This window comes from Petromyzon marinus, chromosome 45 (assembly GCF_048934315.1).
Source record: "Petromyzon marinus isolate PM22_M1 ecotype Great Lakes invasive population chromosome 45, UKy_Petmar_22M1.pri1.0, whole genome shotgun sequence".
NCBI classification, from domain to species: Eukaryota; Metazoa; Chordata; class Hyperoartia; order Petromyzontiformes; family Petromyzontidae; genus Petromyzon; species Petromyzon marinus.
In genome coordinates this window covers 9,339,086-9,366,415 of record NC_133711.1, presented here as the reverse complement: position 1 = coordinate 9,366,415, position 27,330 = coordinate 9,339,086, and the positions used below count along the sequence as shown (strand labels likewise).

The 27,330-nt window shown below is 44.8% G+C and overlaps 1 protein-coding gene across 16 annotated transcripts in view; it reads left to right on the top strand.

The window, feature by feature from the left end:
- Positions 1-27,330, top strand: part of LOC116952152 (teneurin-4-like) — a 430,454-nt gene that overhangs the window by 59,904 nt on the left and 343,220 nt on the right. For 2 of the 16 annotated variants that reach the window (XM_076074081.1, XM_076074078.1), the window contains exon 1: positions 25,714-26,595. The exons of 13 other annotated variants lie outside the window; for them this stretch is intronic. The gene's annotated coding sequence lies outside the window, so the exon portion shown is untranslated. Of the gene's footprint in view, positions 1-25,713; positions 26,596-27,330 lie in introns of those variants that run through there. One more of the 16 variants, XM_076074082.1, reaches the window with a different exon arrangement.

The window sequence follows — 27,330 nt, the reverse complement described above, 5'->3', positions numbered from 1 at the left end:
GAACAAGCTGACGTTGACTGCCCTCGGCTACAGAAATGGCTTTGAGGTGGGGGGTGGGGGGGGGGGCAGGGGATGTGAACGAACAAAATGGACAAAAAAATAAACCACCACAAACTCGACGATCCACAGCCTGCGATGTTACACATTCGTCGCGTTTTAGTTTTGCTTTCAAACTCCCAAGCTGGCTAAATGGGCCAAGTGAAGTGGGGTGTGGGCTGTGTTCCCGCGCTAGTTTTTTTGTTCCTTTCACGCGAGATTCTCTTTTTTTTTGTCTCGGCTGGCTCGGCGACTCCCCGGGAGGGCGGTTCCCGTGGGCGTTGGGCTGTGAACTGGGCCTTCCCACTGATCGACGCCCGTCGCGCCTGCGTGAGCAGGCGCGACGGGGGGAATTGGTGCGCAAGGGACGCACAGTCACACTTTGGAAAGTTGGGAGGTGTCCTGCGAGCGGCTACTATTTAAATCTGGGCTTAATTGTCTCCGCAGCTGCATGGCACGTTTAATAGACGGTCAGTGCATTGTGCCCTTTCAGATGCGCTTCTGCGGCCGTCTGGAACGCTCTTCCTTCCGATATTAGGAAGCCACTGGAGCTATGGATTTTGAAATCGAGATTGAAAACTCATTGCCTTAGAACCGCTTTTTGTGAATCGTTTGCTGTCCTGCCCCCGCACCTCCGATTAGCATGGCTATGTACGGTGCGAAAGAAGTTAAACATGCATACATACATGTGTAGTTTAATAGCGCCGGCTGTTGGACAGCAGCAGCAACTGTGATGGACAGACAGCGCACACGCCGGTGAGGGCGTGTGCACGGTGTGTTGGCAGAGAGGAGGAGCTAGGGTATGGGTCATGGAGGACTCCATCTGGAGGCCCCTGGAACCTGCTAGCGGGTTCGAGAAGGGAGGCGCGGTCATGGCGGAGCCAGGGCCGCGCTGGGAGCATAAAAGGAGCATAGAGTGGGAGCTCGAGGCTGCTGGTTCTGGGAGTGGACTCGTCTCGTCGTCGCTGTCATCTCGTCGCCGCCGTCGCTAAACGTCTCCGCTAGATATTGCGCTACGAAGGAGAGTAGTTGGCGATCTCAGTCAGCGCCGTCAGTGTTAGACGGCTAGTGTTGTGTACAGGCTGGGCTAAGCTATTGTGAAGAGTGTGCAGAGGAGACAGTGAAAGTTTTTTTAATAAAGAAGGTGCCTCCTAGAAACTCTGTCTCTGAATCATTGACACTACACATACATGAACACTAACATCGGTAACAAGTTACCCACTTCACAAGCCTGCACCGAGTTTCGTGGTCAAGTATGGTCAAACAGCCCCCATGCCCGACATCAGCAATGGATTGAATGTGCACAGGGCTGTGCATGATTATTTTATTTAACTATCATTATCTTAAATTTTGATTTAAAGCATTCGTGACTGCAGTGATTCATATTCTTGGTTCTTTCGGTAAAGTCACGTTGAAGAGAAACAATAAAATAATAAATATATATTTTAAACTCGATTTGGTGCTTTCGTGACTGCAGGAATTAATCTTTGTTTTTTTTGGTAAAGTCACGTAGAAATAAGAAAAAATAAAATTACATAATATACAAATGTTTGGGACAGTTTACATTTGTATATTATGTAATTTTGTTTTTCTTATTTCTACGTGACTTTACCGAAAAAACAATATATTTTATTATTTTACTGTTTCCAAGACTTTACCGAAAAAACCAAGAATATGTATCATTATCTTCGTGATGATGATGACAATCATGGTGATAATTAAATATAAATCTTATTGCAGCATTTGAGGTTCCATATATTTCATTTATAGTGTTCATATTGTACACAGGATAATCAAGTAATTTCATCGAGCAGCGGATTGACGAGGGGTTGTAACTTTATTTCGTTATCATCATCGTCCTATGCTGTATGACAAAAAAATTCCACCGGATAAATTCAATTCAGGTCATCTTCCCAATTGTAAATATATATAAAAACCATTATTCCATCTCCGTTCTTGTCCGTGGGCACGGCGAGAGGGTTAGAGAGTGGCTCTTCACTGTAATTCTGTTTGGAGAGGATTGAGACCCTATTTACTGGAGGTGTTCAGAGAGGGCGGAGGAGGAGGGGGCCACCTTGGCCTCTGAGGTGTGACTCATTACCAGGTGTTTGATCTGCAGACACTGGCACTGCGCAGTGAAGGGTGGCGACATCGCGATCTACGACCATCCACGCTCCTTCACCCATCGGAAGGAGAAAGAGAGAAACCCAAAAAAAACACTCAGAACATTGCTCGCTAAACGTCGCCCGCGCGGATATTAAAATGAAATAAAGTACGGCAAATTCCTGCTGTTTTCTTCGTTGCATAATAATTGGCGCATCTGCCTCATCGGACTGAATATCAATGAGTTTGCCATGCAATGAGGGTTATAATGTGTGAAAACAAATAAGCACTCGATGCCTCCGACTTCGTTCAATTAAATCTATCTCACATGCAAGATAAGTAAAACGTACATTTTATTATTTTAATTCGTAATAAAGCATTACAGTTATAAAAATAATAATTACAAGTGCGATTATTAGTTTGTTTAAATAATAAAGTGTCTCATTGTCCAGTTTGTATAGGTTTTATATACGTATTAAAGTAAAATTATTGTCATTGCATTGCTTTAACGGATTTCTTTTAATAAAATTAAATTCACTGCTTTGCCCCACCTACATTGGGATTCAACCAACATGCTGGAGGTTACAACACTTCTCTTTCCGCTTTGAAATCCCTCTTGTCGATTGTACCTTCCAGTAATGCTGTTTGTTGCTGACCACCTGGCACGTTAGGCCTCTGAACCTGCACTCAGTACCCGTGATAAACGGTTAAAGCAAAAAAAAATAAAGAAAACAGAGTTAAACATGGGGTCAAAAGGTCTCCAACGCTGAGCGCGAACCGAAGAGGAATTTTGCCATGCGCAATAATGTTAAGCGCTAATGTAAATTTTACTAGAGCCTTAAAAAATAACAGCATGCCTTATTTATAACGAACCGTCAGCTAATGTTGAGTGCTGACAGCGTTGATATGCAGAACGCTCTTAAGAGAGCGGCCGCGCTTTATTGCCCTGGGAAGTTTATGTGCACCGTGAACGTGCGTTAGTGGCGGCTTAATATTTAATTCGACATATCTGCTGCGAACTAGAAACGAGATCCGCTCAAGAACATTCCTCGCAATCTGCTGCCCTGTGCTTCTCTGTCAGAAGGCGTATGGACGTTTTTTTTACATGGTGGTCACTGCCACTCTCTGGGTAAGGTACAGATAAACTCCATCTCTACCTAATCCAGAGCGTGTCGGTGACCTCCTATGAACACTAAAAACATACAGACATCGTCAGGGTCGAGATCGAACCCACGATCTCATGCGTACCAGTTGAGGGAGATAACATCTCACCTTTTTAAATTAAATGTATTACTATGAATCTAAAACACCTGAATAACTGTAAATAAAATGTCGCCAGTTATACTTTTTACAATCAAATGTTATTGTTGGGAACGACCAAAACCTCATCAGATTTTATAATGAAATATAGTTTGACCTTATAAGGTTACAATTATTTTGATATACGATACCAACAGCATTTGATTGCTCGACAATTTTGACTGCTATAGTTTGTCATCATCACCAGTACATGGATAGTTAATTCTCCCATCAATGTTTTTTTTACTCTTGCTTTGTAGAGCTTTGCCAGAAGGTGTCCTTGAATTCAATTGCCTAAAGTTCCGTGAGCATTCTGTATTAAATTAGTGTGTATTAATGTTATTAATTAAAGAGTCATTAAGCTCCTCTCAAGGGGTCGAGGAAGTAAGCAATCACCGTGACCAAGAGGGCAATGGAAGGAAACAAAAAATCTTGTCGCCTCGGGATGCTTGAGTAGACAAATGAGACGTCTCTGGTGACAACATGTCTGTGACTACCATAGTCTTGGGCGCCATGGTGGCTAGGAGATGTTAACTACCTTGACTGGTATACAGGAGGTCGTGGGTTCGATCCCGACCCTGGCGCCTGCTACTGTATATTTGGAGTTTGCGTATTCTCCCCGTGGTCGTGTGGATTTTTCTCCAGGTCCTCTGGTTTTTCCCTCCACATTTTATAAACATGCGTTGAGAGTATTTGGCTGATATAAATTTCCACGTGATAAGCCACTTCGTTGGGCTATCATTTGTGGCCATGTCGCTTCAGAAAAAGAGCTATACAGCTCAGTGGGCCTACCCTTGTGAATATATCTAAAAGTAGTTTAGTTTGAGTCATTTTCATTTCTGGGAGAAAGTTGAAGTGGCATGTGCAGTTCTGGTCAAATCGGTACCATTTGTTTTTAGAGAATCTCTTGGGGGGCAGGTGCTGGTCGTGTTGGTGGTGGTGGGGGGGGGGGTGATTAGACCAGAGGGCCTTGTGCACAGAGCAGTTTAACGTGATGCTTTTGAATTGCACGCGCTTTGAAGGAAATAACACCCTGTCCAGCCGTGTCCATGCGTTTGGTGAGACGACTGAAAAAAGCCTAGACAGTTAATTAGTGTTATCTGTTGTCTATTTCTGTGGCTTATTATCCGTACGACTGTGTTTGGTGAAAATGGGCCATTCACGGAGCTCGTGTGTGCAGTCATTTACCAAACGTCGACTATCGCCATCCGTTAGCGAAGCGCTTTGCCTCATCTCGGCGGTAACTGTCGCCGCTCACGCTGATATTTGTTCGCACTTGCATCGCCAATGATCTACGTCCACATAACAACGCAGAGCACGTGCTTTATTTTCCCCAAGAATGGACAATTAGACTTAGCGTCTCATCGTGGTATTTTTGTTTTAAAATCATTATTAATAGTGAATATTTATGAGATTATTTTTGGTATGTTGTTCATTCGATCAAAACTTTAATGTGTCAATCGTTAAAAACTACACTTAGAAGTTTCCTATACAAGCGCATTATCATTTCTTTGGAAAGTAATTAAAACCCACTGGCGACGTGCGTACTTGCACACGCGTTTTTCTTGAATCGGTGAATCCCCTGGTTTTGTATCACCCCCGCTTCATGGCCAAGGCCCAATGCATTCAAGCGGTGAATGGACTCTCACATCTCCTTTTTAAGCCCTTAATCCCATTCTACACGCAAGATGCATGGTTGTAGAGTCCAGTGAAATCTGGATTGTAAAGAGCGTATCTTTTGTTGGATCGTGATATGGGTGACTATTTAAATCCACTCTGAAAGTCTGTTCCTACGGTTGGACCAGGATGTTAATTTGAATGTTATGTGCGCTATTGTTTGGCACGGATACAGATGAGTGATCCGGTTTAAAAGTGTGCGTGTACACGCAAAAGCACAAAGAATCCGGCTACGGGAATTCACATTAACCCGATGACTGCGTGGTAACATCACAAAAAAACAAATCACATACCAATCTCACCATGCACATCTCAACATATTCATCATGCATATTAGTTTGATAATCATATGTAACATTCACATTTGACAAATGCCAGCAGTATAAATGGATGCACCGGTCTCATGATGACCTGTATTGGGTTAGATCGCAAAAATGTCTCGTAAACTTGCCTCCACCCGACAGAGCCGATTTGGTAATGTTTGCCACATGAATAAAACGTGCCAGTGATGTTCACGACTTCAGCACACCACTGCGTTCGAGAGGAAACGCACAACGTATATAATGTGATTACGACATTTCGCTGGTGATTACAAGCAGCTAATACAGCATAATAGAAGTGAAGCGTTTATAAAATTATCCACCCCCCCCCCCTCCCAAATAAAAACGTCATCATGAATAATAATGGTCGCAAAAGCACACGTGTTAAATACACCGCGGTCTACCAGCACGTCTCACGTGGTGGGGTAAATTGTCCGTTCTCCGAACTCCTCCAGGCGTCTGGCCAGTGTGGAGGGGTAGGCCAAAAACTATCTTTAGGGGTTCTCAAGTGGGGCGTGCCAGTTGAGGGGGAGGCTTCTGCCAGCAGTGGCAAAAGGAAGCAATTGCAGAGCTTTGCCTTAGTCACTTGACGCCCAGAACAAAGCAACATTCACACCACCGTGTTGGCACACGTGTCCAAATTTTGGTGTAGCGGGTTGTTTTTGTAATTAAGAGCGTTCTGACTTTTTTTTTACTGGGGGGGGGTGGTTGGAGACTGTGTGCGAGCGTAGAAACGCTGGGCATTTGTCTGCCTTGGGGTTCTGTTTTTCAGGCGTTTTTTTTCTCCCCTCCGAATTAGCCCCCTGGCACGGCCCTCCACCGTCGAGCTACAGCGGCGAGATGGTAACGACACGGGGCTTGTGATTTAATGAAGGCCCCGTTGGGGGTTCTGCTGTCATTTCTACGACCGCTTGATATGCAAATCTGGATTACCCCCTCTGCGTGCTAATTCGAGGCATGAGACGGGGGTCGCCCGATTTTTTTTTTTGCTCGCAATGGGCAGTTTCACGCCGATAAGGATCGTTGGTCATGCCAAAAGCATTCGGGCCACTCTTACTTAAGCCAAGCTTGTCTTGGCTATCGCTGCTGCAAAGCACACTGTGCGTGTTTTCGCCCTTCGCGATTGCATATAAAAAATATATATTACATCGCGAGAAGGTGTGCATGAACTCGTATGTCTGGTTCGCACGTTTGTCATGGATCACTTCAAGCTGCTCGCGGATGATTAATCATGCAGACTAAGCTTCCGTGCGTAGTTTGTCTGCTTTGAGATAGGTTCACGAGCGATTTAATGAAATAATTTTGGTTGTCATTCAGTCACGATGCCTCGCTCGCTCAATTGATGGCTTGTTTGTGATATGTTCTTTTCACGCTAAGGCCTCCTTTTACGCATTTGATCTTTTTTTTTACTTTTGTTGGGTTTATCAGCCGCTCCGCGGGATGCGCCCTCATCTGGAGCCGTCTGCCTTGTTAATGTCGTCACTGCACAAGGGGGAGTGCATTTTCGGAAACTGTCTGCGGGGATGAATGCTTGCACCGTCGGGGTTGAGTTGGCGGTACCTGGGGGAGGGCATCCTTGGTAAGCTCTGAGAACGGGGACTAATTGCAGATTGCAAAGCCCACGAGAGACCTATTCCTTTCTTTCAATTGACTTTAATCTCTAGGTCTTCCTGATTAAAATTCTAACCAATTCATGATGGAGTGTGGCACTAATTTGGTTGTAAACCCTACGTTGGTTTACAATTCGATACTAAAATTAATATATATAAGGGAAGTAACACACTGCCATTGTTTAAATATACTCGGTGATTTAATTGTGATATTGTTGCACTGAAGTCTTTATGGATTTAGCTGCATTTCATTTCTAAAGTAGCAATTTCCTCTTCTTATTATTATTATTATGGCCGCTTGTCCCCACATTGCTTCGAGATCTGCTGTCTGAGTCTGTTCTCCACTTCTGTCTGTCCTAACGTAGGCATTCATTGCGAAAATGAAGCCATTGAGTGGATCGCCAAACTCGACATCCCATTACAAGCTTTCACGTCATGCGAAATACGATTGGGAAAATTATTCTAACAAACGTATCGTCTCTTTTTTTCTCCGTGTATTACAATGACTGGCTACATACGGTGCGAAGGAAGTTCCACATACGTACACGCTGTCATCATACTGGTAAGGTTGACGCCTTGACTCCAAAGACTTGAGATGAGATGCAAAGGTCAAGAGTTTAAAGTGGGCGAGCCAAACAATTTTGGAATCCTGACGACAGCTGCCGAGAGCAGAGGATTAACACTCCGTGAAGAACCTCGCATTAATTGGATGAGCACTGTAATGGCAGCGGCACCTGCTTCGGTCCCGGCTTGGTTGTCACCGTCTCTCTCATCTCTGCTCGTCTCCCGCTCGAGGTAGCGGCAGCTGGTCCACCGAAATCAGAAGAGCGATACGACAGGGAGGGGCGCGAGCCGGGCGAGCTTCCGTCCTGCAGACAGCCCCGCGACAGTTCACGATCGACGCGTTCAGCGGTTTGCTTTGCAGCGCATCGCTCGAGAGCAATGGTGACATTGATGTATGTACAAGACAAACCAGAGGTAGCCTTCACCACCATCGTTTCACCCTTCCGTACCCCACCCCCCACACACACAGCCTCTCTCTCTCTCTTGCCCACTCCACCTCACGCACACATCCACCTCAATCCTGCCAGCCACAACAGTGGATTTCATCCGAAAACAGAATGTGGACAGAGGACTGCGTCAACCCTTCTTCTAGACTGACCTTGCTCGGACAAGTGGTATGCGGCTTATCTGAGCGTAAACACATTTGAATGTTGCCTTCCACATCATTTAACCCCCATCCTGTTTAATTGGTCAGTGCTAATATTTCCCCCTCTCTGATATGTCTTATCCGATGAAGCTTCTAATGTAATGGGTTTATTTATGCGTTTTCGAATGCGTGTGCGCGCGTGTGTGTTTTGTTATCATACTTTGTGAAGAGCTGCGGTGCATAGCACTGCTTTGGGGATGTCTTGCATAGCACCGCAGCTATCAACTCGGCAACCCGAGTTCAATTTCCGCTCGCGGTCGCCACCAGTGATAATTATCTGAACCAGTTCTGGGCCTCCCCTAGGTCAACTCGGCCTCACATTAATGCCTGGTGAGACGTATAAACATTGCCACTGCAGACAAATGCAGCCGGGCATGGTGCTGGCCACCCGCCCCATCGTGTGCCATGCCAGCCTTCATAGGCACACGGTTATGGCACTTGCCCCAACAGGTCTGTTGAGGCTATACAGGGATCTTTGTTTGTCCGTGTTTTGTATGTATTTTTAACTTCTTTCGCACCATACGTAACCAACCGTGCGAAACGGAGGTGCTCTTTTTATACCACTGTTTTTAAACTCCTTTGAAAAATAATGCTTGTGGTCTCCACTTGGCTCTCTCGCTCGCTCGCTCGCTCTCTCTCTCTCCTGGTTATGAATGGATATTTCTGCCTGTCTATTTAATCTGCCGTGCACACATATGTGCATATGCCGGGCGCGCAGTCCAGAGCAGTGATCCTGTGCAGATGAAGGTTACCGAAAGCTTAATATTCCTGTGAAGTGCGTTCGGTCGCGTTGAGAGGAGCCATTACTCACTGCGGAGTTCCCCTAAACTTCCCCTCCCTCATCGCCTTGCATCCTCCACCCCTCCCTCACCGCCGTCCGTCCTCTATCCACTGCTCCGTGAGGTTCCCCCCCCACCCCCCAAACCCCACCATTCCTGTTGTGCACTCTCGACACCAACAATGCTCAGGTGTACGGAGCCCAAAGTGTCTCTGTGTTTTCTTACCCCCCCCCCCTCCCCGTTCTCTTCACGTCGCCGCTCAAATTTGCCGTGCCCCTTCAGCAATTCCTGCGTATCAACTGCGACGTGCGTTGTAACGCATCCGCCGCCTGCCGGACATCTGTGAAAAAGAGCTTTGTGGCTCATTGGATTTCTCGAGGAAAAAACAAATTAAGATGCTGATTCTGAAAATAGTCTTGGTACATATATACTTTTACTGCATCCACATTCTGTAATTAAAAGTATGGAACTCATTTTAACATGGGGTTACATTTATTGTTGTTGTTGTTAAGACAGCAACAATAAATACAGGGAAAGTGAAAAATATGTGGGCCTGGTTGTAATCGAGCAAACAATACAAGATTGAGATAAAATGTTGGGAAAGAAATAGAATAACAGGCTCAGATAAAAATTACAAAGGATAGGGAACCTGACCTAAAACAATTTAATTAAATATTTTGACTGTTTTGGTACAGTTAAGGCTCGCTCAAAGCTCAGGCCCGACTCCTTTCATTGAGATATCTTGTTGTATGGTATGGCCTTGTGTTTTAGATGTGAAGAAAATGACACCTCGCTCTGTTTTAACAGTTCGCACTGTTGTAGTTTCGGTCCTGCATAACATGAGACAGGAGTCTAAACTGCAAGAGGAATTGCAGCGTTATTGACAAATGTGTGTTGCGTTTTGTTTTAATCATCTCGCCGCTTGTGCACCGACTGCCAGTCTGGTATCACAGTTTGTTTTGTTTAATTTCGGTGGGCGTGCCTGCTTGCGTATCAAGGTTTTGACAGAAGGAGAGAAGGCTTTGTTTTGCCAAATTGCCTGCATTTTCGCAGAAGAAGAATTTGATCCATCGCCATCATCATCATCATCCACGGTCAAAACAGAGCCGGATGAAGGGGCCTCACTTACCCAAAGCCGCTCCCGCCACCGCTCACGATGCTGCGATGCAGCAAAGCACGTGTCCCTTTTTTATGTAAATACCAAGTTAAGAGCTTTCACAATGTCATATAAATGTCACAATAAAAATAAAAACCCCAGTCGAAACGACAACAACAAAAAGCAACCCAGTAGAAATAATTAATCCCATGGCAGTGCGTGTGTGTGTGTGTGGTTAGCTAAAGTGCTCTCTATGCCTAAATATGATGAGCTAGGAATGCATTTCTTAGTTTGTTCATTTATGACGTGCCCTTTTAAGCAGCCAGCCAGGTGGATCAGTCGCAGAGCCAGCAGCTCGCAATCGGAGGGTTGTGTGTTCAACACCTGCTTGGAGTTTTCGACGCGGCCCATCATCCCATCAGGGTCAATACAATGCGTATATTTGGTGAGGAAGTCAACCGTGATTGTGTTATGGAAAGACTTGTCCCCGCCATCAGAATGTGGAATTGCCACCATCGACTTGAGGACTGTAGAGAGGAGATGAGCACCGACGCCTCAATGCTCATTTCAGCAAGAAATCACTTCGATTTTTTTTTTCACTTTAGAAACAGAACACTTGTACACGTGGAAAACATTACGCGGAACAAGCAATGCCAATCAACTAAAAGACTGCTTTGCCCTGTCCGTATGTGAATTTTCACTTTTTAATAGTGCATTGATAGATGTACACGGTAATTGTGTCGTATCCGCCTTTGTCTTTAGCATATGCATCATTTATCCAGAGAAGTCTCGCAGCACAAAAATTCCAATCCCTGCAACTCAATTGGTTTGATGCGCTCAGCGACTGCCACATCCATCACCGCCGTGCGTCGGGCGACCCCAGTTTAATCGGCAGACATCTCTCGTTCAGACTCTGCGCAGATGCACAGTTCACTCATCAAAATTCACCACACTGGGGGAAGCGTGTTACATTTGAAGGGCAGCACTGCCGCATGTACCAAGTGGGCCCTCCTGGGGAGAGACAGCGCAAGCATTGCCTTTTATTTCAAGTCTGGCGCCAAGCTTGGCTACTGTGTGCAACTTCTTTAGCTTTTCATAATAAAGGTTTTTGGGTTAGATCGCGTTATTTATAAATGTGTCGTAACCCTCCACCACCCGACACGGCCAATCAGCAAAAAAAAGTTTCACGTTGACAAAAGACAAATAGTTCACTACTTTAGCCCACCGGTGTGTTGAAGAGTGAATCCACAACATTTACAGTTTGAGTACGACGTTTCGCTGGTAATTACATCCAGCATCATCCACAACATTTACTCAAACTGTAAATGTTGTGGATTCACTCTTCAACACACCGGTGGGCTAAAGTAGTGAACTATTTGTCTTTTGTCAACGTGACACTTTTTTTTCAGATTGGCCATGTCGGGTGGTGGAGGGTTACGACACATTTATAAATAACGCGATCTAACCCAAAAACCTTTATTATGAATAATATTGGTCGCGAAAGCCTACGTGTTCTTTAGCTTTTGTGTGTCACGATCGTCTTTGATGGTGGTGTTGTGGAGGCTGGTTGGTCAAATGTTGTAGTGGCACCGTCCCTGTGCAAATTAACTTGGGACTGCAGCTTCTACTTATTGTCTAGGGTGGGGTGGGGGTGGGGTTTAGGGTGTATGTTGAACTTTTTTCTCACCGTACGCAGCCAATTGCTCTTATCGGAGGTGCGGGGAAAGGACGACAAACTAAACACCGTCCCTCGAAATCCACCTTCCAGCTACTCTGGCCTGCTGTTTCCATTCTTTCTGTAAAGTGCAGTCTCCATCTCTCGACTCTCGCTCTCTGGCCTCTCTTCGCGTATGCGTTGAAGAAGGGCCATTGCCAAAAATGTCACGTACATTGATGGGTTTTTTTCTCTTTCAAGGCCACTTATTGATTAATGCGAGGTTTTTTGTTAATTGTACTTGTGCGCAAAACTGCCAATGCAGCAGCAGCATCACTAAATAATGTGTGTGCCATATTAAATTATCTGTTATAAATCGATTCTTCCATGAATGGATTAAATTATATCAGAATGGATTAGAAATGGGGAAAAAAAGTAAGAAATTTACTGTGTTTTTTCCTTAAGTGTTTATTTAAACTGTTTTTATTCATGTGCCTGGTCAAAATGGTGTGTTTCAGTTTCAACATTCTATCCCATTTGAACCCAATTTTAAGTTCATGTTTTTTTTTTTTCCCGGGATATGTACTCGGTCGCAAACTGCGACGTTATTTGATGTTTCCTCTGCATTATAGCATGCAAATAGCCGTTCCTAATACAGCTTATATAGATGTTTTATTGATCCAAATTATTATTGTATTTTAATCAATGTTTTAAATTATTATTTGAACACACATTTTTCAGTGGAGTGCAGCTCCGATGCCAAAACGGCCACGAACTGCATTGTCTAGCGTGCTCCTCTGTTTTCAGCGCCGAGCCGGGAGTGGAAATTACTCATTCCTATGGTGGGGGTGAGTCTCTCGATAACACCCATCACTGTCAACTTCACCCCACATGGAGGTGCTCAATTTTTACCGACGATGAAGAGCGATAATGCTCCGAGTCGACTTCCAACCAGGATTTTAAACTCCGCACCCTGCTAACCGCGGGAGCCGCTCGCTTCCAAGCGCCGAGCCATCGTGGCCGGCCACGTTGATCGGTGGAGAGGTAAAACATATATTAAAACGGCGTCTTACACAGTGACGCTCTCCCTCCGCTCGCTTCCGTCGCGAGCACTGTGGGGGTGTTGGGGGGTAGAGGCGGGGTGGCGTGGAGCGGTGTGGGGGGAGAGGCGGCTCACCGTGTGGCTCGCTCGCGTTCCGGCTCAAGGAGCCGGGCGGCCGGTCCTCCCGGATGACTGCGCCCGCTCTGTGGGGAGGTGGGGAGGGGAGAGCGGGCGCTTAATTTTATCCGTCAGATTGGGTTTCAAGAACAGTTAAGGAATTTCGATTTCCAGACTGCCTTTCTTGTTCACCCCCCCCCCCCCCCACTGGCCGCCCTACCCTGCCCTCTCCCCGCTCCGTGTCTGATGTTTCAAAAGAGGCACCGGTTTTTTTTTGTCGTTTCTGTCCTCGATTGTTTTGCTTGGTCGGACCTCAGACTTTCATTCCCACCCGCGATGTTGGCGAGGTGCTCGTTGTGGGCCCGGGCCACGCCGCGGTTCGATACGCGGCGTGGTCATTTGCGGCGTGCGTGACACCCTGTGGGAAAAAAAACCAACAACCAGCTTGCTTGCTTGCCTTCCTGGTCAGTGGCGTTGGTTGGAACCGCCTCCGATAAGCACGGGTAATAATGGCCGCTTTGGTTCAAGTTAAGAAGATAAATAAAATAAACTTGATCGCTCTTGTTGGCAACTTGAGAGAGACACGTCCCACGGTAATTTGTTTATAATGCGGTTAAACTTGATTCCACGTTTCTCCTAACTCGCGGAATGTATAGCTTTGATGGAGTCTACTTTAACGTTTGCTCGTTCACAGCAAGTTTATGCTAAATTTTCAATTTAAAGTATCGTATAATTTAGCCACTAATAATTGTGCATTTCTGTTTTTTCCCCAAATTTAGTGACTTTACGTGCAAATATAGTGTGGAAGAGTAGACCAAATACCCTCTCGAAGGGATCTTGAGAGCGCGCCAGAGGGCCTCGCGCAAGCAGTGGTATAAGCAACATATAGCAGCGCTGCACCTTTACCCCGTACATGTATATATGGAGTTCAATACATACTGAAAATTGCATAAGTCATGTTTATTAAATGTTGTATGCATTTTACGCTTTGGTATTATATTGCTGCGGTGGTGAAGCAGCTGCAGGTGTCTCTGGAGGAAATGCAAGGCCCTCGGTACACGTCCGTGACCTTCACATTGGGCTAATGTCAGGCTTCACTTGATTGAAACATAGTCCTTGGTATTTAAGTTTGTGTAACGACTGCACTGCCTTTAATAAAGACCATGAAATGATGAAAAGTGAAGCCAAGTGACCCAGTACAATTTAACACCTTACTCGAAAGAGCTCGCCATTCTCACCTCCCACACCTCCTTTCCTCACTCACGTCGTCATGGCATCTTACAAAGGAGTTCAGTAGCCACACACCCCATCCCCCGCCTTGCAACGTGTTTTTCTCTCTGAAAGCTCATCTAGCCCCATGATTTTGGTTTTTGTGAGAGAAAAACAAATCTGTTTGACCTCCCCAACCCGTGAAGCATTTGGGGCAGAAGGCTTAAGGAAGGATTTTCGAAGATCGCGATGTTGCTGTGCCTGTGATGCGAGCCAGGTCTTCGCACCTGATCCACTCACAAGTGACGACATCACATTGATCCCCCGTCGATTTGAGACCGAAACATTGAGGACTTCTCCACTACTCTGACTGTCTGCCTGACGATGCTGGTTGCAACATTACGGTACTCGAATTGTAAATGTTGTGGGTTTGCTCTCCAACACACCGCTGTGCTGAACTCGGAACGAATTGGCACGTTTTGTTTACATGAAAAACCTTGCTAATTTGCTGTGTCAGGTGGTGGCGGGTTTAACGACACATTTATAATTACACGATTTAACCCCCCAAAAAAAACTTCACTATGGTGTTGTGTTTTCCAATGCAACGCTTGTGGTGCCACGTTTACGGAGAGCGCTTTTCAAGCGCAATAAACGCCGCATGCACGTTGAGCTGCAGATATGAGCGACGCGAGGTCGCCAGACTCACCGGGCAGACCTGAATCAGAATCTTCATTTATCATGGAGCAATCCGATGAACTATAAAGCTGTTTTTTTATGAAGCTCACAGGATGTCCAGGAGGGGTGGGTCAGAGTTACAACAACTAACAATACAAAAACCCGATAGGAGTGCAAAGTATAGGAAAGTTAAGCGAATCACATTCATTTTAAATTAAGTAAAAAGATATTTGTATTTTACCAGGTAAAGCCCATTGAGCTATTCGCTTCTCTTTCAGAAGTGACCAGGCCACTAAGTGGCGTATCTGGAAACTTATAGCGACAGCCCAATGCTCTAAACGCACATTTCTTGATTGAATTCACAGTCACAGCAGTTGGAAGTTGCAACCTTTGCCAATATATTTCGTCGATCCGCCATTGCTTCCAATTAGCACTGCACTAAAATTCCCTGCTGGAAAGCTTGTGGTGGTCTAAAATACGATTACATTTCAACTCCTTTTACTTATGTGCGGCCGCAGTGAATTGGTCCACAAAATGCCCATCGAAATGCAGATGCCCTCTGCAGTGCCAACAGTGCCATGTTTTATAATATTTTTCTTTGTTGTTGTTTTTATCATGAACTAAACATCAAAGAATGCTCTAAATTTCACAGCCCTCTCCTCCCCTTCGAAACTGCTGCCATTTCTCACCCCCTTGACATTATGTGTACGTCATCGGAACGGAACCGGAAGAAAAAAACTAAAACAAAATCACTTTATCGGTAAAATCACTTTATCGGCACAGTTTGGCGCCAGCTATTATCGAGTGTGGTCGTGTGGCTACAGTTTTCTGGGGTGAGTGCAATTTCTTTAAAAACAACGGCGCTACGCCTCTCTAAATAAAATTTACGCTAAACCGCTTGCAAATTCTGAAATTGAGCAGTGAACGGGACCACACCCTGGAACTTTCAGACATCTCGGAATGGGAAAACGTTCAAATGGCGCCGTGTCTGAAGGTGCATCGGCGATGTGGCTGGAGAGGTGTGGAAAAGCTGTGCTCGCTGCGGTGCAGGCAATAAATGGCGCCTTTCCTTATGCATGCGGAGGCCTGATTGCCTTGGCATCCACATGTGTGGGTGTTCATTAACATCGAGGCTGAAAATCGTCTGCCACAATAATTTGGGGTGGTGTTCGCAACATTCGTATAACCCAATGTTATCTGTCACGAGGACGCCCTGTTTCACAGACCAATATAGCCTGCCAATCGAGGGCAATGTTGCTTTGTACTTTTCCCTCAATTAAGAAATGTATCAATGATAAATCGCAGGTAGCTGAAGGGCTTTTTTCATCTAATAAAATTAGACCAATTTGAACCTTGTTTCCAGCACCCAGCCTACGTACGCTCTTTAAAATAATATCAAGGGACCTTAAACCTGCACTCTGAAGTGGACGATGCACGCGCTTATGGTTAATACACCCACAGTATTAACCCGGGGTGGCAGCTGGGCTTGAACCACGAACCTCTCTGCAACAAGCGGCAAACGGCGTTATACCGCTCAGCTGTGTGACCGCCCTAAGCATTGAGGACAGCCGCCCTGCGCGGAATGCTGTTCACGGGTCTGCAAACGTTAAAGGACGTTGCAAAACAAACGAGGAGACAGTGTCTCTCCTCCTGCTCGTATACGTCTCCTCCACTGAAAAATAGTCAAATGTTTTGTCTTTGCACATCCTATCAGCTGCACGGCCTTCTACGAGTGCATGGCATCGTCAAACGTCAGTTCCACACGAGCAAATGGTGGGCCGGTTTCGAAAGATCTAAGTCTAGTTGACTCATGACCTGCGGTTATTATGTGCTACTCGAATCTGGTAATGTTTCATCTCTCTCGAATCTATTACAGCATTAGCAGAATGAGCATCAATGGGCACTCACCCCCTTGCTTTTAAAATCGGGCTCTTTCCCCACCTCCCCCACCAACACCCCCTCCCCCCCCCCTTCAATGTTTTAATTTACAGTACATGCGTTTATTTTGTGATCGTTCATGCGTGAGGTTGTGAAGAAATGTTCACACCCGTGGTGATTAACATTGCTGTGTTACTCCCAAGTCCTGCATGGGGGAAAACATGGTGTGCAGCAGGAATTGAGATGTTCATTACTCCCTATGTGGGGGTTTCCCCCCCCCCTATATATATGATCGTGCGAGAATGTTTTTTTACATATATATTTAATATTCATGATTTTAACAACAATACCGAAAACAGGCAGAACCACACCACACATTTATCCGATTTACCGTAGCACACGTATATAATTGCAGCGTTCTCCGTTTGTGACCTTAGAATTTGTGATCTTAGAATAGAGGGGAGTAGGAGGAGGAAGGAGAATACAGCAGGAGAAAGGTGTATCCTTTATTTACCAGGGAGATGAAATACACCCAATCGTGATGTATGTACACTGAACTTATTCCACACCGTACGTAGCCAACCATGCTAATCGGAATTGCCGGGTAAGGACAATGAGCTAAATGCCTGAGGGATTGCCTCTTTTGCAAGACAACTACTTCTCCTTCCTATATTTCAGTTTTTTTTGTACACATCTCATCAGCCACACCGCCTTTTGTGGATGGTATTATTATTTTTTTTAACAGCATTGTTTGAATGCAAAAAAAAAACTCGGGACTAATGTTGACATTCAGGATCTCATAAGTAGTCTGGCTTGCTTCAACAATTTCTGGTGAACTGCAAGATTCATCTTCTTTGGTTCTTTCGGTAAAGTCACGTAGAATGAGAATAAAATAATAAATTGATAAAATAACACAATAATATTCTCACGACGTTTCGGCCACAACACAAGCGGCCGAAACGTCGTGAGAATATTATTGTGTTATTTTATTTTATCAATTTATTATTTTATTCTCATTCTACGTGACTTTACCGAAAGAACCAAAGAAGATGAATCCTTGCAGTCACGAAAGCTTTGAATCAAAAATTTAACTGCAAGATGTTTATTATAAACAAGAATTCACGTTGTTGTGGAGAATATGAGTGACCAATTAAGTCAAGGGAAGGAGGTGTGTTCTCTAGTTATCTTGTTGTCTTTTGTTCTCCACAACAATGCTAATGCTTATTCTGGGAAGCTTCGAGTCACTTTTAAATATACATTGACAGGGAAAAGCTCGGATCAGAAGCGACTCAATGGAGAGCAGACTGACAAGACATTGACTTGCAATGCTGTAAAACGCACCGCTCGCTTTCATTCACAAGTACGAGGCATTAACGATTAAAAGCACACCACATGTAAAAAATCTCAATGATGACTCCACAATGGCATATCCCACATGCCTTGCTTAGCTCGGGGCGAATGCGTTGTGTAAACTCGCCTTCCGCTTCTGCAACTTTACCACGAATTGTGACTGATGTGTTCTAAATTAATAATTTAAGCAAGGGCTCCGTAAAATCCATCCCCTGATGCAATTCGTTGGTTTGACACATTCCTAGCTGACAGCTGCTTGCACCAATAGCTTTGGTCACACGCACCATCTGGGAGGAACTGAGGGAAAGGCGAAGAGACAGACACACAATGGGAGTCAACTGTTGTCATTTTTGATGAGGGCCTTTTTATTCTCACTTCCCGTTAAGAGTCTGATTACGTGGACATTTTTTTTCCTGTGAATGATTTGTTTTTTGAGTAAAAGTTCAACACATTTAGCGGCTGTAATGTAGCTTAAAGTAATTTAAGCGGTTTTGAGAATCATATTGCATTGTGGATATATACGATATATTGAATTAAATTCATGTTTACACAAGACAAATAAACTGTAATGTTACTTGAGGTGTTTTAATTTCTATGCCAGGAGTAATTCAAATCTGAATTTCTTGATTTTAAGGGTGGAAAATATTTAACGACAGTATTGAAAAAAACAGACATTCATAAAATAGAACAGAATTAATAAAAAATAAAGAAATCTATTCATTGTATTGTTGAGTAATGCAGTGTTGTGTACTACTATTGCATTTATGTAACCGCCGATGCAACTTTGATTCCCAGCCCGCAGCTAACATCACCGGCAGGTGATACCAGAGCCAATCCTGTCACCCACCCACGGCCCTTGCCAACAGGCATTGACCAGAGTGGTGAAGTATGGTTGAAAAAAAAATACATGACCGACATGGTGTGGGTGCCTTGGAAATAACAAGGGATGCTTTATTTATTTATCTTGCAACATATTTACGGTTCAGAGTAGTTGTGCACAGGCAGGCAGCCTTTCATGCCACGTTGTTTGGCTTCATGCACACCTACACATGTAAAATGCCTCTTCCTAAGATGCCTGGCCAGTGTGGGAGTTTAGGGCGAAACACCCTCGAGAGGAGCTTTCCTTAGAGTGGGGGCCCTTCTGCCAGCAGTGGCGTGAGCAAGAAATTACAGGGCTGCACCTTTGTCTTGAACTTTTTATATATAGACACAAACCTCCATGTCAATTGCACTGCATTGCATGTAACTCCCATATAGTGAGCACAGTTCAATAGTTTATTAATAACGGTAATGCATATGTTCTGCATGTGCTGAAACGAAGTACTTTACACACAATGTACGTACATAATAAATGTAACCTACTTAAAATAAGACATTACTGATCACTATCAATAAATGAACACTTGGAGATGTGTAGTCATTAATTCGTCAACACAAACACTCCTACACTGCTTTTGTTTTTTTTACTTTAACAATAAAAAAGCCAAATTATCTTTGAGGTAGTGCTCATTTCCACTTTTACAGCCCTGCAGAGACAGTGGTGAAAAATCTTGATTCCTATCGCATGGGCGGATCATACAACATACCACTGTTAATTTCCCCATGCAGTGGTACCCGTTTTATCAACCCTGGTGGGATGATGGGCTCAGTCACCCCCCCCCCCAACCAACCGGGATTTGAACTCTCAATCTTCCGATTGTGTGATGCTCACTCTACCGCTTTTTACAATGAAGCCAATTGTTTTGTGCGAAGCAACCAGGCCAGATTTGTTATATATAATTAGCTGGGAAAATAATAAAAAAACGGGTTTGGTAAATCGTCCGTGTTCCTTTGCATAATCACACAATCACCGCTATTGTTCGGCTCTATTTGCAGATTGAGTGTCTTAATAATGAGCGCATAATACACGAGGTGAACTGAACGCACATTTGCACATCACAATCACAGGGCCTGCATGGGGAGGGGGAAGTATTCTCTCACACACTCAAGCCAAAGGGTGCTCTTCTTACCAAACCTTTGAATGAGAGACGAACCCCCACTGCATCACAGAGGAGTGCATGCGCTGGTTCTTTCCGCCGCTCGTTTATGCAAGATGTGAGACCCTCGAAGTTTCTGCCAACTTTCTTTTTTATTCGAAGACCAACTCTGAAGACAAGACCCGCTTGAACCTGCGCAGTGCGTGACGTCTGCCTTCTATCGGGGTAGCGTGAGGGTTTGGGGCTCCCGCACAGGCCCTTGTTTGAACTTGTGACCCCAGAGGTGCCAAACAAAGTGCCTCGACTCCCGGTGTCTGTCTCGCTGAGTCACTCGGGTGCCGACTCATTAGTTTAAGCCCGAGTGTGAAGTTGCCATTCATTACTTTGACCTTGACGTGGGCCAACGACATTCAAAACGAGCTGATCTCATTACCTTCAGAATATATATCTCTCTCTCCAAACATTCATCTCCCTCTGATGTGAAATGTCAAAAAGGCTTTGAAAATAATACCTGAATAAATATGGGCAATCACCATAACCAATCGGAATGTGCCTCGGCACTGAATCCACTTAGCGGAGTTGCTTAATTTCACGAGCAACCATGAATAATAAGGGAGGATAAAAACAAACATACTCCGTGGTTATACCCAGAGTGGCTGACTTGAAGGGCTCTCTCTCCAAAGAAAAAAAACGCGTGTGCTCTCCCAAAATTGAAAAAAAATGCAATCTAATTTTATCTGTCGGAGAGTTCCTTGGGCTCTCCGCGGCTCTCATACGAAGCGCACTGGACGCCAGCAATCACGCTATTCCCTGCCGCCGCCGCCGCCTCGCGTTGGCTCGCAATGTCGGGCAGACGGCGGTTCGCCTCGCGACCTGCGTGCTCTCGACAGGGTGTCCGCAGGCAACCGCCCCCTTGGGCATGGCCGAGCAGATCACTCGCGACACAAAGCGCCCGCCGTGTCTCTCCCCCGCCCGCCCGCCCGTCACATGGTTACAGATCGACGTGCAAGGCTCAGGCGTCCACTGTGAGAATAGCGATTGATTTGATCAGGGCTGACGTAATCGATTATGCCTATTAATGGGATTTAGAGCGCTAATAATGCCAAACCAGTGGCTGCCCCCCCCCCCCCCGCTAGCTGATGACTTGTTTACCTACGACCGGACTGAACGTACGCGGTACGTACGTAGGTCGAATTTTATTAAGCCAGTCGGAGGCTCATTGACGCACAAGTGGTCTTCGGCAAGGGAGACCGGATTTCAGGGCCTTAATTTCAGCCAGAGTTGTCTAGGGCAGAACTCCAGAAAATTATCCCGCCACCCACCCACACTCAGCCGCCCATTATGTGACGTATTGTAGCGTAGAAAAAAATGTAACAGCAGCCATGTGAAAAATTACGCGATCATACTCATGGCCTTCAGTGGATGATCTCAATCTGCTACGCTGTGTTTCCAACCGTGTGCGTGATGCAGGGTTCAAAGCGCAATGTTGCTTATTGAAGCGATCGTAGTCATGATTTACGCTGCAGACACGAGTGGCTTAACCAGTTATTAATGTTCCCTCGTTTTGATTTATTTAAATGGATTTGTTTTACGCGCTGTTTTGAGGTACTTATTCAGGCAGTCTTTGGCAATCGACTTTGCCATGTGTGTGGGTGGCCACTGAGCCGTTTCTTTGCATGTGTCAAAGACAAAACGTTTGTTACTATTTTGGAAAATACCAGCAGCCTTCCTTTTGTATAGCCGCTTGAAAAAAGCCAACTGGCTACAATTGTAATTTTTTTTTGTAAGCTGTTCGACGGCATCCAGGGTAGCTTTGTGGAGTCTATGCGTGCATGTATGGTGAACATCTTTTGCACCATACGTAGCCAATGGTGCTAATCGGAGGTGCGAATCTGCTTGCTCCACCAGAATAAGCATTTGCAGCTTTCGCGAATCCCTTACCTTCCATTTTTTGAGGAAATATCTGCACCCTCCTGCGTGGGTTGTTATTGTTGGGACACAGTACAGAGCAGTTCCCATTGTTTTCGGGGCAGAGAGAAACCAGAGCTGTTCATTGGTTGGTTCTTTATTTCGGTTCTTGTTCGGGGCACCACTGTGTCCGTTATGTCTCCGGCCACGAGGTGTTATGTCAGCAGTGTGTAGGAATGTACACTACCTCCTCTCTTTTTTTACCCGATGTATTAAAAATGCATCAACGTTTGTCCTCGTATTAAAAAAAAAACCTCCCATTATGCCCATCCAAAGGTTGTCCGGAGAATTGGTCTTCTTTATCTTGAGTCGATACAACATCACCGATTCCCGCTTCTGTGCCCAGATTTAGACTGCGGAGATATATCCCGGTGAGTTTGCCAGCAGCATCGGCCTCGTTAGTGGCAATCTTGTCGAGTATCAGCCACCATATGTCACAAAGAGCTCCATTGCGTCTCCCATCTATCTATACTTCTACCTCTTCTCGGTAATTCTTTTTGTATTCACAAAAAATCCCATCACATCAATTCAATGCATTCGAATATTCCACGCAGGGCTTTTGTATGCATCACATTGCAATCAGCAAGATATTTTTTTCATTCTCTGATTCCACTGTTAGCTTTGCTCTAATTATGCTTCTACTTGCTCACTGAATCGAATACTGCAGGCAAAGGTCGCCCAAAAGCTCTGTGGTCGATCCCCGCTCCCCCCGTTCGTTCCAGTTGCTAAATAGAGCCCACAGAAAAGTGCACTGTGCCGTGGATAATGGCGTGACTGCGCGGCTTTGTGGCGGCCTGCTGTGGCGCATTGCATTCGTTGTCAGCTGTGAGGCGCACGATATTTTCCGAGGATTATTTTGGCGATTGAAGCCCTAAAAACGCGCATTTAAAGCCGCCCCAAAAGCTGATAACTGCTCCATGCAGTGGATTTCAATGGGCACAACGGTGTCATGAATTGGAATTTCTAAATCTGTCGAGCGCGCGGAGGCGTCATTCTTACTTTATTTTCGTGGAGCCCCTCCGTGAGTTCCCAATGCTCAATGCGGGCAATGCAGGTGGGCGCCCTGTTCAAGCAGCTTATATAACAACATAACCATCGATTTCCAAATGTGAATTCTGACTATTAACGTCCACTGACAACATCGAGTTGATATTACACCATCCAGATAATCACCATCAACATCATCATCATTGTAAATCATGATCAATCCACTACGGTCAAACACTCAATCTAGTGTCTGCACGGGGGCCTCTTTGTATTGCTCCATCTCTGCAGTGGATGTCCCGTTTGTGCGTGTTCGCTGTTTTAGCTCCACTGTATGAACCATCGGCCATCATCCCTTCTAGCGGCGTGTCCTGCGCAAACTCACTTACTTTTATTCGCCGTTGACTTTCACCTGCATATGATTCTCCAATCCATATATTTTTCTATCGGTATCACGGTGTAATTCCAAATTTGAACATCTTCCAGCATCTTTGCACACTTTTCAGCTGTTGTTTAAATGTTTTGTCAACGTCGGCGTGTCTGATGTGTGCCCATAGCTAGGTAATATGCGCAAATTTAAAAAAAAAGCTTCTTTTACCCGGAAATAAAATAGCGGCTGGCAAAAAATTTCATTCAGATGGCATCATTGTTTCCCTCCGCCGCCCTGTGGAATTCACAGTAATACCGAAATTCCCAGTGTGAATTCTGGACTCTATTAATGTGGACCTACAGCACTCGTATCGATGTTAACACGTCAACCCCATCGATACATCGTTACTGTCACCGCGCCTGCGAGAGAATCCTGTCCATATCTTCCTCGTGGGAAAATGTCAGTTTTTAGGAGCGTGAAGTATTTCGACGGTGGTGTGAACCCGGGATGCTGGGACATCGCGATGCTACGATCCATCGCACTTGCGCGACGGGGGCATCGTTCGTCGTGAGAACGATTATCCTTGCTAGTTTTATACATGTAATTTCCTGATGAAATTAAATGTAATTTTCTGATGAAATGTTTATATCATATTAATGATAATGAAAAGTTCACAATAATAATATCGGTTTTTTTTTGCAGAAGAGCTGTTAACCAGCTATATTAGGTGCCTTGCACAATTCTGACCGCATAACCTGACGGCACGGTGGTTTTACTTTTCAGAATTTAATCGCATTCCAACGGCACGTGCATTTTAAGCGTAATATAGCAAGGCTAACAATGATTTACGGAGGCTTTCCTTGGGTGAATACAACAACTGTTGATAGCGTCGCATCGCGTCGCCTGCAATTACATCGTGGCGGCGGCTGTAACCCTCGTGTGTGAACGTTCCCGCTGGCGGTGTTGCGACAGCGACAGACAACGATGGGGGGAGTGGGCAGTGATCACGAGGCCTGCGGGCTCTCTCGCCAGACGCGGGGGGGGGGGTGGTGGGGAATTCACGAGAATGGGCCTCATCTCCGTGAAATCCATTTTCATATTCTGTTGGCAGCATTCACAAAGCCTACCGGGAGTTCCACTGACCGTGCGGTCCAGGGCAAAAAAAAAATGCTTTCCAGCTAAGCAGGAGCATCGTGGAGTGACAGAGCGGTGTTTATTGCCGTCACGGAAGTCTCTAATTTTCTAAAAAGCTGTCGCTTTGGATATTTGAGTTCAATCTCCGCGTGGCTTCATCACAGCAAAGTGCTACTTTTTCGCATATTGCTATACGCTTGCCATGCCTGAGGTATGGCGTAATTGGAATTACGCTTATGCGTGGCTGTACAGAGTGTTAATGCGGTGCCTCTAAGTTACGATGTCTCCGCATACATTGTGTAAAACAAAAACGCGGCATCTCGCTGAAATTATGTAAATAAAATAACGACCGTACTTGAACGAATGATTATGTTAAAACAACAAGTTATCAGCATAAGTCGTAATACATGGAGAAAAAACAATTGCTTCCCTACACAGTTCACCATCTGTAGCCAAAATATCCGCATAAACTTGCGCATTTCAAGAAACGTGTGAACTCCTTGATCACAAACGTAACTGTGCTGTTTGTTGCTGCCCGCTTGGTGCATTTGGCCATTTGGTCCCCTTGCTCAGCAACTGCGATTTAGCAACAACAACAAAAAAAAACAATGCCCTCGTGCCTTCCACGGTGGTGTTGGGAGTTTAGGTTTTAAGTCTGTTACGTCAATTATTATAATGCACTCAATTGAAATGTTTTGTCTTTGGCAATTATTAACCTTCCGTTGTTTTGGATGTGTTAATATCTCAGTGTGCGCATTGCCATTAATGAAGTGCACATTTAGCGGATGCTCGCTGCGCACTGTTGTGCTATGCTGTTCAATTGTGCAATTTCGTTTTCGCGTGCTGCTGTATAAACGGAGCGTAATCCCACGTTTGAAAGAGTGGAAGGGATGGCACCAAGTGCCTTCATTGCTCACAGTGCCTCTCGAAAGCGCTCTCCTCGTCCTCCTCGACCTGGTCAGATTAAAACACATCTCAAACCTGTGTTGCAAGGCCCCAGAATGTTGTGCTCGAACGGAATACAGACTCACAAAGCATTGCAATGCAGCATGAGCGGTGAGAGCATATGACGCTTTGGCTCTTTCGGTGAAGTCACGTAGAAAGAAAATAAATTAAACAATAGAATACGAATTTTGATTTAAAGCTTTCGTGACTGCAGTAATTCATATTCTTAGCTCTTTCGGTAAAGTCACGTTGAAGGGAAACAATATAAGTCACGTTGAAGGGAAACAATATTGTTTCCCTTCAACGTGACTTTACCGAAAGAGCTAAGAATAGAATACGAAGTTTCGATTGCAACACCAGCAGTCGTCATCAGGTAGAACTAAATTTGAGAGAGAGACAAAACACAAACACGGAGACACACAGACAGACACACAAACAGAGAGAGACAACACAGAGACACAGAGAGAGACACACAACATAGACACACAGAGACTGTGTGTCTCCGTGCCTGTGTTTTCTCTCTCTCTCTCAAATTTAGTTCCTCCTGATGACAACTGCTTTTGTTGCAATCGAAACGTCGTATTCTATTACTTAATTTATTTTATTTTCTACGTGACTTTACCGAATGAATAAAAGAGTAATTCCTGCAGTCACGAAAGCTTCAAATTTAGTTTAAAGCATATGCTGCTTTTCATTTGCTCCCTCACCATTATGCTGCACTGCTATACATAATACACTATTTCATACACTTGCTTTTTGTGTTAAATAGGGACCCATAGATTGAATCAAGTGCTTTTGCCGTTATGTGCATCTGGTAACACACCAGCAGGCGTTCAAAAAGCCTGACCACTGATGACACCCAAAAGGTCAAACCTCTGATTAAAGTTGCCTTGCTTAAATTAATACTGCTGGTTCATATGGTCTGGAAAGTCAATAGGCTGATGGACTGAACACACACATTTTACTTACAAGTGAATTTCTGCTGAAATATGATTTTTTTTTTCCTGGGCAAGTTTACTAAAACGATGGAACAAATGTCCCCACTTCGTGTAGAGCAAAGGTGTATTACTCCGATTGCAGGATCACAAGACAAAGGTGGCAGCTTGGGGCAGGCCTGCATCTAGCAGTGGATTGACCATGGCTGCTGATGATCATGTGACCCGGTACACCATCAACTGCTCCCTGCTTCATACAAATTTGGATGCAACTCACTGGGGCAGCCACATTAATGGGCATCTATTTGTTTATTTATTTAAATTCAAGATGCACGCTGACGATGTGTGGTGCTTTGTCTTGCTGCACATATTTGCGTGCATATTTGAGAAAAATGTAACTCATTATCGCTCCTATTTAAAAATTTAGGAGCTGTTGATCATTCTAAGGGTTAATGGTCATTGTAGCAGGGCATTAAATAATATTTATTTACACCCAGCCCATTAGCTCCTTAGTGCTAGCTCAATACCTTTTATGGCCCTAATACTGCTACACTTAGCTGCATAGCATATTAATAATGCATAGTGACATGCTGCCTAATATATAGCATTTATATGCTGCACGTTATAAACTTAAGACACGTCCAGCAGTTCACAGTATTTTTAAAAATAAACTTTCTACGTTTTTTTTACTTGAAATAACATCGTTGTGCGAGAGTGCTGATGTAATTGCATGACACACACACACACTGTACGAATATTATAAAGAGAGACATGCAATATCCTGCACTGCTCTGCTACGGTTTTTTGCGATCACGCATTTTGCGGTGTCAGTTCCACGACAACTCACCACTTACAACTTTTGTGGGCTCGTTCATCAGTCGCGCCCTCAAGTTTCCAAGCGAGCAGCAGATGAGACGAGAGTGAAACCTGTTCTTACGTTGCCCTCAAACGCGATTTGGTTTG